Source organism: Enhydra lutris, unplaced genomic scaffold (assembly GCF_002288905.1).
Source record: "Enhydra lutris kenyoni isolate GAN:26980312 unplaced genomic scaffold, ASM228890v2 scaffoldscaffold39, whole genome shotgun sequence".
NCBI lineage: Eukaryota > Metazoa > Chordata > Mammalia > Carnivora > Mustelidae > Enhydra > Enhydra lutris.
This window is the reverse complement of record NW_019154123.1, coordinates 14,272,507-14,284,771: the sequence shown is the minus strand read 5'-3', so window position 1 is coordinate 14,284,771 and position 12,265 is coordinate 14,272,507. Positions and strand designations below refer to the sequence as shown.

Below are 12,265 nucleotides of genomic sequence, written 5' to 3'. Positions count from 1 at the left end.
AGACATTTGGATTATTCCCAACTTCTGTTTTTATAAATGTTGCTGTAATAAAGATCTCTGTACAAATCTCTTTGTATGCTCATGCAGGTACAGGTACTGGACACAGACTTGTTGGGTGTATTTTTTATTCTGGCCGCTTTGCTAAATTGTTCTCCAAAAGGACGGTGTCAAGTGAACTCCCAACAACAGTCAGGAGCTTCTATTTTCCCTGCAATCTAACCAGAAGTAAGCATCATCATATTGTTAAATCTTTGGCAATTTGATGAGCAGAAAATAGTTATTTAAATTCACATTTCTTCATTACTGAGGTCAAGCACCTTGTCATGTATCTTTTGGCAATCTGCAACTTCTTCTGTGAAACACTTGTTCATGTCCTTTTTCCTACAAGTTATTGCCTATTTCTTAGAGATTTTTAAAGAGCCTTCTGTAGGAAAGTAGCCTTTGTCACTTGTTTCATTTTATTTTTTTTAAGATTGTATTTATTTATTTGACAGAGAGAGAGAGAGAGATCACAAGTAGGCAGAGAGGCAGGTAGAGAGACGGGGGGAGGCAGGCTCCCTGCTGAGCAGAGAGCCCGATGCGGGACTCAATCCCAGGACCCTGAGATCATGACCCGAGCTGAAGGCAGAGGCTCAAACCACTGAGCCACCCAGGCACCCCTGTCACTTGTTTCAACTGTTTTTATCATTGATTTGCATCTCTTTTTTACTATCTTTTTAAATTTTACATGATCACGTATCTCAATTTTTTTATGGTTTTGAAATTCTATTTCATGCTAGTTTTTTAAAAAGCCTTTCTCCTTCCACCTTTACATTTTTTCCTAAAAGTCAGCTAAATGTCCCTGTACCGTTTATTGAATAATATATCTTTCCCCCACTACGTTATTCCCTGAGGAGGGCAAAGAAGGCAGTAATAAAATAAGACCATTCCAATTTTTAAAGCCACTTTGTACATTATCTAAAATAAACTAGGGCACCTGGGTGGCTCAGTGGGTTAAAGCCTCTGCCTTCGGCTCAGGTCATGGTCCTAGTGTCCTGGGATCGAGCCCCACATCAGGCTCTGTGCTCTGCAGGAAGCCTGCTTCCACCTCTCTCTATCTGTCTGCTTTTCTGCCTACTTGTGATCTCTGTCTGTCAAATAAATAAATAAAATCTTTAAAAAAATAAAAAATAAAATAAAATAAAATAAACTGACACTCAAATGTTCAAAAACATCTTATGTTTGTACCTATATAGAAATATTAGATCCTCAAAGTACAATTATTTCAATGCATTCTCTGTGAAAATTACAACTGCCTTTTTTTTAATAGACTTGGGCAAACCGATTCTAAAATTCATATAAAAATTCAGGGGACTCAGAATAAACAACAACAAAAAATCTTAAAAAAGGACAAAGTTGGTGGACTTGTACTCCCCAATTCCAAAACTTACTATAAAAGCCATGGTTATCCAGTGTGGTTATGGCATCAGGACATATAGACCAATGGAACAGAACTCAAGAGTCTAGAAACAAACCCGTATTTCTACAGTCAACTGATTTTTAACAAAAGTGCCAACACAATTCATTGGAGAAATGGTGTTGGAATATCTGGTTATTTCATGCAAAAGAATAAAACTGGACAGTCACCTCACTCCATATACAAATACTAACTCAAAGTGGATCAAGTGTGAAAGCTAAACTATAAAATTCTTAGGAAAAAAAATAGATCTCTGTCACCATAAATCAGGCAGCAGTTCTTAGATATAAACCTAAAGCATAAACAACAAAAGAAAAAATTAGACAAACTGGACTTCATCAAAATTTTAGAAGTCTGTAGTCCAAAAGACACCATCAAGAAAATGAAAAGACAATAAAAATTTTTAAAAAAGGAAAAAGAAAATGAAAAGACAACCTGTAGAATGGGAGAAATATTTGCAAATCATATGTCTGATGAGGGTATCATAAACACTATAGTAAACACCCACGCATAAACTTTTTGTATGCTTCTGCGGATGTAGGTATAAGATATATTTCTATTCAGGGGGTGCTTAGCTGGCTCACTTAGAGGAGCATTTGACTCTTGATCTCAGGGTCATGAGTTTGAGCTCCACATGGAATGTAGAAATTACTTTAATAAATGAAACTTAAAAAGAGAAAAAAAGAAGATTGTCCTAACCAGTACCCAGAATATGTATAGAATCCTATACACCAACAATACAAAATGCAAATAACAGTTAAGATTCTGCCTTCAACTCAGGTCATGATCCCAGGGTCTTGGGATCGAGTACTGCATCAGACTCCTTGATCAGTGGAGAGCATGCTTTTCCCTCTGCCTGCCGCTACCCCTACTTATGCGTGCTCTCTCTCTCTCTCTCTGACAAATAAAGTCTTTAAAAAAGTTAAATTTGCAAATAACAAAATTACAAAAAGGACAAAGGGTTTCATTAAACATTTCTCCAAGGATATGCACGTAACCAATAAGCACATGAAAAGATGCTTGATATCATCAATCATCAAGAAAATATAAATCAAGGGGTTCCTGGGTGGCTCAGTGGGTTAAGGCCTCTGCCTTCGGCTCAGGTCATGATCCCAGGGTCCTGGGATCGAGCCCCGCATCGGGCTCTCTGCTCGGCGGGGAGCCTGCCTCCCCTTCTCTCTCTGCCTGCCTCTCTGCCTACTTGTTATCTCTGTCTGTCAAATAAATAAATAAAATTTAAAAAAAAAAAGAAAAAGAAAATAGAAATCAAAACCAGAACATGATACCATTTCATACACCTCAGAATAGCAATTATTAAAAAAAAAGAAAGAAAGAAATAACAAATGTTGGGAGAGGATGTGGAGAAATTAATTGGAACCCTCATACACTGCTGATGAGAATGAAAAATGGTGCAACTTCTATGGGGGTTTCTCCCTAAATTAAACATAGCATTGCCTTATAACCTAGCACTTCCACTATGTTATGTACATGTATACACACACACACACACACAAAGTATATACCCAAAGGACTGAAAACATATACTCACACAAAAACTCATACATGGGTGCCTGGGTGGCTCAGTTGGTTGGGTGACTGCCTTCAGCTCGGGTCATGATCCCAGAGTCCTGGGATCAAGTCCCATATCAGGCTCCCTGCTTAGTGGAAAGCATGCTTCTCCCTTTCCCTCTGCCTGCCATACCCCTGTATGTGCACTCTTTCTCTCTCTGTCAAATGAATAAATAAAATCTTTAAAACAAAACAAAATAAAACCTCATACACGAATACAGCAGTATTATTCAGAATAGCCAAAAAGTAGAAATAGCCCAATGTCTATGAACTGATGAATGTGGTATATCCATACAATGGAATATTATTCAACCAAAAAAAATGAAATGATACAGTCTATAAATGGACAAATATTGAAAACATGCTGAAGTGAAAGAAGTCAGACAAAAAAGGTCACATATTCATGATTCCATTTACATGAAATATCTAGAATAGGCAAATCCATAGACACAAAAAGTGGATTAGTAGTTGTCAAGGGCTAGAGAAAGGAGAGAACAGAAAGTGTTTGCTAATGTGTAAGGGGTTTCTTTTTGGGGTGATGGAAATGTTCTGGAATTAGTTTGACCTATAACTCTGTGAACATACTAAAATCCACAGAACTATGCACTTTAAAATGGCAAATTTTATGGTATGTAAATTATATCTCAAAAACAAAAACCAATAAATGACAGTATCTGTCAGCCTGCAACTGACTTTGGGTATAAAACTATGCATCCAGAACAAAGATTTACTTGAAGACTGATTTCAAACACTTGTGGGACCACAGATAGAATCAATCCCCAAACGGAGAAAATGCAGAAATGAAAGCTGTAACTAAGGAACCAAGGGAGCAAGCCCAAGAGAATGATTACCAGAGCACAACTCCTTTCAAGTGAACTGCTATCAGCCAAAACAATTAGAGCTGTACCTAACTCTAAGCAAGTCCAGTGCTTTTAGAACAGATCTTCTCTACAGAAAAATGGAGGAGGGATAAGGCCACCATTTATTTCAAAAAGATTTAGAAAACTAAAATCAAACATGATGTGGGAAGATCCTAACGGCAAACAGTTCATAAATACACATTATTTCATTATAAATGAATAACATACGCATACAGAAACAGGGAAAACTAGATCTACCCTAAATAACTTTGGAAAATAGACTTTGACTGTGTACTGTAAAGCTAAAGACAAATATACTCTAGTTTTTAAATGTGTATCTCCCAGGGAAATAGGTTCGCAATTATGAAACTACTGTTGTGTGTGTGTGTGTGTGTGTCTCCACTATGACTGCACAGGTTAAGTAAATATACTGTGGATAAGAACAAAATTTCTCACATTTGAAGAAGGCAAAGGGGAAAAACTCTAGAATGAATCCTGAGTTCATGGTTTTCATTTTATATAGATGGATAGTTAAGGAAATAAAAATACATGTATATATATATTATGATACATCTATTTGCTAACTATAAACCAAGAAACAATAGTACCCGATTGTACTGAGCAGAGAGGACACTCAGATCCTGGTTTCTAGATACCATTCTCCAATAAAATGAACATGCCTTCCTTGGAATGATTGATTGTGTATGTGGCTGGTATAAAGATGAAAAACAGAGATGCATCTAAAACATCTTGTGGTGCCAGAAAGTATATTAGAAGTCACAAAATGATGGGGGCATTATAGAAAGGACAAAGGAGGGGCGCCTGGGTGGCTCAGTGGGTTAAGCCGCTGCCTTCAGCTCAGGTCATAATCCCAGGTCCTGGGTTCAAGCCCCACATCGGGCTTTCTGCACAGCAGGGAGCCTGCTTCCTCCTCTCTCTCTGCCTGCCTCTCTGCCTACTTGTGATTTCTCTCTGTCAAATAAATAAATAAAATCTTTAAAAAAAAAAAAAAAAAGAAAGGACAAAGGAGCAAATTTGAAAATGTTCTCAATAACCAAAGATGAAATGATTTGAGCAACAAAGTATTAAATTTTAACCCAAACAGTAAAATAAATGTCTATAAATCCATATAAATAAACAATTGGATAATTAACAAATGGAGGAAAAGGGACAATTCTTCCTTAACAGAAATCCAGTTAATGCAGAAGGAACAAAAGAAGCAAAATCATCATTAAGCAAACACCACAAAAGTTAACGGCAGCCAGCAAGAATCATTGATAGAGGCAAAAACTGGCCTGTGAAATGTATGATGACATGAAAGACATCTGCAGCTTCAAAGTACCTCCCCACAAAAGGAAAGTATTAATTACAAAGGAATGATTACATTACTAAAGAAATTACATTAATTATTCATTACAAAAGAAAAACCGGTAACTTTAAAGTAGAAAAACCTGACAGACACCACCTTAACCTTAATCATACTCAACATGACGGGGCATAAGTCATACTAATCATGAGCATAAATCAGACAAATCCAATTGAGGGACTTTTTAAATTAACATATAATGTATTATTTGTTTCAGGGGTACAGCTCTGTGCTTCATTAGTCCTATACAATTCACAGCACTCACCATAGCATATACCCTCCCCATGTCCATCACCCAGTCACCCCATCCCGCCTACCCCCCTTCCCTCCAGCAACCCTCAGTTTGTTTCCTGAGATTAGGAGTCTCTTAATGGTTTGTTTCCTTCTCTGGTTTCATCTTATTTCATTTTTTTGAGGGACATTCTTAAAAAATAACTGACCAGTATTCTTCAAAATTGTCAAGATCATGAAAAATTTTAAAAAGACCAGAGAATAGATGGAAGGAAACTAAGAAAATATAAACTAAATGCAAGGTAGAATCCAGAACAGGATCCCAGGTCAGAAAAAGGAGAATTTATAAATGTCAATTTCTTGGTTTTGATCATTCTACTATGATTGTATAAGATTTTAACATTAGGGAGATTGAGAAAAGGGTTTAGGAGAACTCTTTATACAAATTTTGCACCTTTAATGTAAGTCTGAAATTACTTCAGTTTAAAAGTTTAAAGATTTTTAGAAACACCTCTGAAAGTACAGCATATCTTTCTTCTATAATTAGAAATTAAACAACACTTTAACAACAGTTAAGCAATTACACCTGGAAAGAATTTGGCTTTTTTTTGTTTGTTTGTTTGTTTGTTTTATTAAGTTAAAAGGTGGGCACAGTACTCTATTTACTGATAAATCAGTTTGTAGAAATTATTCCAAGTCCTGAGACAAATTCAGTACAAAAACAAGGGACGGGGTATCATATCATCTACATATTTTTAAAAATCTGTCCATTGTTATTACCGTACATTAAACATGGAGCTGTTTTATAAAGCTTTCAGCTAGCAACAATTATTTTAGTGGTAATATCATAGTTTAAAAAAAAATGTTGAACTAGCCAGTAATTTGACTACACAAACATATGGTACATTCCTTCATTCCTTCTCCTAGTTCCTCCATTTGTCCAATGGCATTCCTTTCACATGGGAGTTAACTGATAGGGTTACTTTTACAGGCTATGGTAACCAAACCCTTATGAAATCAAAGACACGAATGCAGCATCCTTCACACCCTGTACTTAACTGACGCAAATGTCTACAAGTACAAGAGAGAACCATGTAAGTCCTTAAAAGCAACTTGTGGTCAGATACAATCTATATCGTCAAAAGCTACCAACTTTGAACCCTACAGGTTTAAGCTGAATGAAAATTTCTTTGCTACCACAAAATGTACTCTATTATCACTTATACATATCTTCCATTTTAAATGGTTTTCCTCAAGTTATTTAATTTTTCTGACCAACTACTTAATGAATGGTATGTTTAAATCATCTCAGTTAACTACGAGAAAAGGAAGAATGTTATTTATAAATTCTACTATTAATAAAAGAAATACTAGTAAGAATCCAATAAATAGTTCACTAAACTCAAACACCTTTATCTATTAATCTCATGTTATAATTGGGGGTATTAAAGTACAGGGAGATTAAACCAATCTTTTCCAAAAAGAGGAAGCAGCAAAGAACTCCTTAAAAATGACAATGGTACACAACTATGTACATGTAAACAGATTATTAAACACCATGGCTATGGCTAGAATACATGTTCAAGGTTATGGTCCTTATATTAAAATTGAAAATATTATGTGTCCTGACCCTAGCATGAGTGAAAGAGCCGGTGGTAATTTCTACACTTCACAAAAGAGTAAAAAAATACTTACTTTCTTAAGTAAAAGAAAACTACCTAATAAAGACCTTATTAAGTAAATCTAAGGAAGAGTTCTGACTTCAAAGAAGAGTCTACTTGAAATTTTGTCAATGGATACAAAAGGAAAGGACGTTACAGACACAGGTCTGGCATTTTCCAAAAGACGTAACTCACAATACTTGTCTTGATTTCAATGCTTTCAAACAGTAAAAGATCTCACAGCAAGTAAAATTATGAGTTTAACCTCACTGATTAGTAGGTAAAACATTTAATCCATATTTTAACATTTTTACCTACTGCTAATTACAAATCATGAAATACTCAAAACCCAAAATCATAATGTGATGCACCTATGACAGAATCATTAATATTATAAAAACCACTATAGCTTTCCTGGGCATTCTACTCAACTCTCAGAAAAATATGTGAAGGCTTGAAATCAGAGTTTGTTTAGCAAACAAATGACAAAAATAATTTCCTCATAGTCATCAACCAAGGAAAGGGAAATTGTCATTTGCTGAGCAGCCCTTTCATGTCAAGAATATACACACCTTGCCCTATTTAAACCTAAGAAGCTTGAAGTAGAATACATCATCATCCGTTTACAAGTGAGGAAACCAAGGCTTAGAAGAGTTAACTTCTTGGCCCTTGGTTAGGACAACGTTTCTCCAATTCAGCACCCTCAACATTTGGGGCCAGTTAATTCCTTGTTGGAGGATGAAGGGGAAGGGGCTGTCTTGTATACAGTAGGATGTTTAGGAGCATCCCTCACCTCTACTCACTGGATGCCAGTAGCAGCCTGCTAGTTTTTTAACTAAAATATCTCCAGACATTGCCAACTGTCCCTGGAAGGCAAAGTCACCCCTAGGTGAGAACCAGTAAGCTAGAGTGAAGAAGCCAGCATTTTCATTCAATGGACAAGAGCAACATGCCAAATGCTACTCAAAATTAATTAGGGACAACTGAGGGTTTTTGCCCTCAAGAGCTCACTTTGAACCCTAGACACCAATTGGTGTTCAATTTTATTTTTTTTTTTAAGATTTTTTTTATTTATTTATTTGTCAGAAAGAGAGAGAGAGAGAGCACAGGCAGACAGAGTGGCAGGCAGAGGCAGAGGGAGAAGCAGGCTCCCCACAGAACAAGGAGCCCGATGTGGGACTCGATCCCAGGACGCCGGGATCATGACCTGAGCCGAAGGCAGCTGCTTAACCAACTGAGCCACCCAGGCGTCCCTGGTGTTCAATTTTAAAACCTCCCTCCATACACAGACCTATGACATGCAAGCCATGACAGTTTGACCTTCAACATACTCTGCTTGGCCTGTCCCCAACTCAGCTAACTCCTCCAACTAGCCATGGTATCTCTACTCACCCACTTACGCTGGTGTAACAGCTTGTAGTCATTCTGACTCAACCTTCCCCCTTCATTTCCTGAATCTAATTACAACCCAAGTTCTGCTGGGTTTTCCTAAGAGTAAGTTGCCTCTCTCATCCATCCCCACTCTCCGTTCCCATCCTTCTAAGATAACTACAAGCTCATCTCCTCTCCTTTCTGGAACAGAAAAAAATCAGAAAGAACTAATCTCCTTTGGTTCCTCAAAGAAATGAAGGGTATTTGTAAAGATACCATAACTGAATACCAACTTCTAGGATAGGGGCTGGCAGACCTCAAACAGTGGTGGGCAAAGACCACATCCTCTTCTTCTGGAGTAGGAAAAGAAACTGGAATTTTCCACCAGATCACTAATACTCTTATTTTTTTCTTTCTTTCTTTTCCTTTTTTTTTTTTTTTTTTTTTTTGGAGAGAGAGAGAGCAAGCGAGCAAACATGTGCACGCACGTATGCACGGGAGGGGCAGAGGAGAGGATCCTAAGCAGACTCCATTCCCAGCACAGAGCCTCACACAGGTTATAAATCTCAGGACCCTGAGAGATCATGATCTGAGCCTAAATCAAGAGGTGGACACTTAACCACTGAGCCACCCAGGCACCCATAATCATTGACACTTTCACAGTCAGATGTTAACTCTCAGTAAATAGCAACCCTGACAAACATTAAGAAAAGGACACAGCAGAGATTAGTTTGCACATCATTAAAAAGTGGCTTGTATGCTATTTCTGACACTTGTGCCATGAACAGCTTTTGCCTGCTCTTAGGTAATGTACAATTTACATTCAACAGAAAAGGGGAGATTCCCAAAGAAAATTTCATCCAACTAACCTTTCTGCCTCCCCAATATATAAATCCAGATGAAGGTAGGTAATGCAAACATTCCACTAAGGAAAGTCTCAAAGAGATGGTCAAACAAAATCTAATGAAATAATTGCAAAGGCAATAAAGATATATTCCCAACATATATGAATATGCAGCACCAAGAGGCTAATTTATTTATACTGCTCTGATTTAAGGCTCTGATTTAAGATAAAAGGAAATCTAGGACCTGTTTTAAAGTTTATCTGTCCCTTTGGCAGGGAACAGAATTTTATTTTATTAATGATCCTTAGGATATGCTTTATCCTCTTAAGACTCCCCAATCAAGAAAACTTTAAATCCAGTATCTGAAATTCACAACCTAGTCAAAGTTTTAATTTGTACTTCCCAGTTTTAAAAAATATTCAAGAAAATTACGATGAGTGACATCCTAAATATTTCTGCTTCTGTTATCATTCCTGAGTTTTCCTATAAAGTGGCAGATATACTTAGTGTCGGGATCCTACTGCTATTCCAACTTTGTTGGGTTCTTCAAGTATATAAATGAAAATAATTTCTACAAGGATGTTTCCATGTCTCAGAGTTTTCAGAAGGAATAAAGACATATGCATATCCTGTTTAGGACAACATCTTATGAAAAAATAAAAAATCAAGCCAAAAAGCCTTAATTAAGCAACTATAGTTAAGAGGTATTTTAATAATTCCAATTCACACATTCTCTATTATCTGAAGCAGAAAGAAAAAGCAGGAATTCAAGTTCAATTAGATGTCCAGTTACAGCCATCTTAGGTGCTACTTTTGATGACACTATATTATTTTCTTTCTGGCTATAACCTATGATATCATAACCTTGTAACATTTCACTCTAATTTTTTCTAAATGTATCGAGTAAGTTTAGCCTAAGTTCATTCAACACAATTTGAGGAATTTCCTTGTAATTCCAAGATTTATGCTTTTGTCAACAGTAACTTAAAACCTTGAAGATGGAAGACATAATTAACAAATGCATATAAATACAAGCCATAAAAATTCAAAAGGAAATGCATCAATTTAGCCTGACATTTCTGTTCCAGAGAAATATTTTCTTGTACAACATCATGGCATTAATACAGAGTTCACCCAATCAGTTTTTACTTTACTGCCTTTTACCAACACTTGTCCGCATGAAAATCACAAAGATAATCTTGTCACAAATGAAGCCTGAAGTCCCTATAAAAAGAATGTGTCTTTTAACAAAGTAAATATTGGAGGACTTTTTGAACTGACCCTTAAGGATTAAGATGTTACATGTAACAACTATGTAATTTAAAATTCACACCAGCTAACTTCACCGTCAAGCTATGGTATTCTTTCCAGCTTTAAAATAAAATAGAACCTAGTAAAACATATTACGGTTAACCAAGATCTCAAAAGAAAATCAGCCTTGAGCCCCAAGGGGTGTGTTCCTAGGAGACTATTTTGATCGACACTGCTTCAGTTAACAGTTTAATTCTGCTGCCATTAAATAAGATAACATTAAGACAAATCAAGTATTTAGGATTCAACTGTAGAAAGCTATTGCTTACAAATAATCTCTGCAGCATCCTTCCTCTAGGTTAAATTACATTTTATAAGATGCTATTACATACATAATCTCGTTCAGTTTCAACTCTTTCGGAAATACTAAGAATATTACTTTATTGACTAAAGTGCAAACAAAATACATCTTCCACATCTAAAAATACAAAATATTTTTATAATCTGGCTTCCAATTTCTAGTCAAAGGAAGGAAATTAAGGTGGTTTCTCATCTGTTTTACTTACAGTTCCTCCAACTATCCTTATCCTAACATGTAATCTTTTCTTGAGACATTCTTAGATGATTAACAATTTGACCAAGAAACTATTTTTAAAGGAAAGTGTAAATAAACATACTATCATTTCCAAATGCTATCCAAAGAGATCAGGGGAATTTATTCTAGACCTATTAGCCCTGCCTATAACTATAAATTAGACATGTCCAGAAATCTTGAAGATTATTATTTTTATCCACTAGTCAAAGAAATATTTAAAGCTCGGGGCACCTGGGTGGCTCAGTGGTTACATGTCTGCCTTCCCCTCAGGTCATGATCCCAGGGTCCTGGGATCCAGCCCCGCATAGGGCTCCCTCTTCACATTGTATTCCCTACTCTGCAGGAAGCCTGCTTCTCCCTCTCGAACTTCCCCTGCTTGTGTTCCCTCTCTCACTGTCTCTCTGTCTCCGTCAAATAAATTTTAAAAAGAAAGAAATAAAGAAAAGAAATATTTAAAGCTCTATCAGTTTCAGGTACATTAAATTCATATTTTTCTATGAGAAAGGCCAAATCTATTCCAAAGCAGAAAAAAAAAAAAATTACTGGGAAGAAGAAACTATCTGCAAAATTCTCCAGCTAGAAATACCTTTCTAATAAACCAACCCTTTAAGTATAATTAACTAATTTTTAAAAATCAGGAAAAGAGCCATCTACTTGTACATCTCAGATTCCCAGGTGGTACCCAAATTCAAAATAAACCAGCAAAAAGGAGCTCCAAACATGCAAAAGGAGTTCCACAAAGGGATGTCTAGGACCAATCCCTGCAACTGCAGGAAATTAACACTTCAAATACTTCCTATGACTGGCAGGAAATATTCAAAAGGCATCCTGGAGGCTAAGGCTAAAAACTGGGTAAGCTCTGCTGATAAGTTTAAGTGAGACATGGGAGAAAGGTCCAGAAGAATTGAAACTGAAGTGCCAAAGAAAATTACCACCACTGTTGAAAGGAATCACAAGGATGAAGTCATTCCCGCTAACAACCCTTGTAGACTCAGCATACTACCTAAGAACCTTCATGCTAATGCCCCTGGGAGCTACTATCAATTCTACCCTGTTACGT

At 36.5% G+C, this 12,265-nt stretch overlaps 1 protein-coding gene and 1 pseudogene across 2 annotated transcripts in view; one reads left to right on the top strand and one right to left on the bottom strand.

Moving 5' to 3' along the window:
• The window catches only part of LOC111154932 (ATPase secretory pathway Ca2+ transporting 1), a 157,307-nt gene that overhangs the window by 106,831 nt on the left and 38,211 nt on the right, over window positions 1–12,265 (bottom strand). The window lies entirely within an intron of this gene.
• Window positions 1–12,265, top strand: part of LOC111154949 — a 42,067-nt pseudogene that overhangs the window by 25,819 nt on the left and 3,983 nt on the right.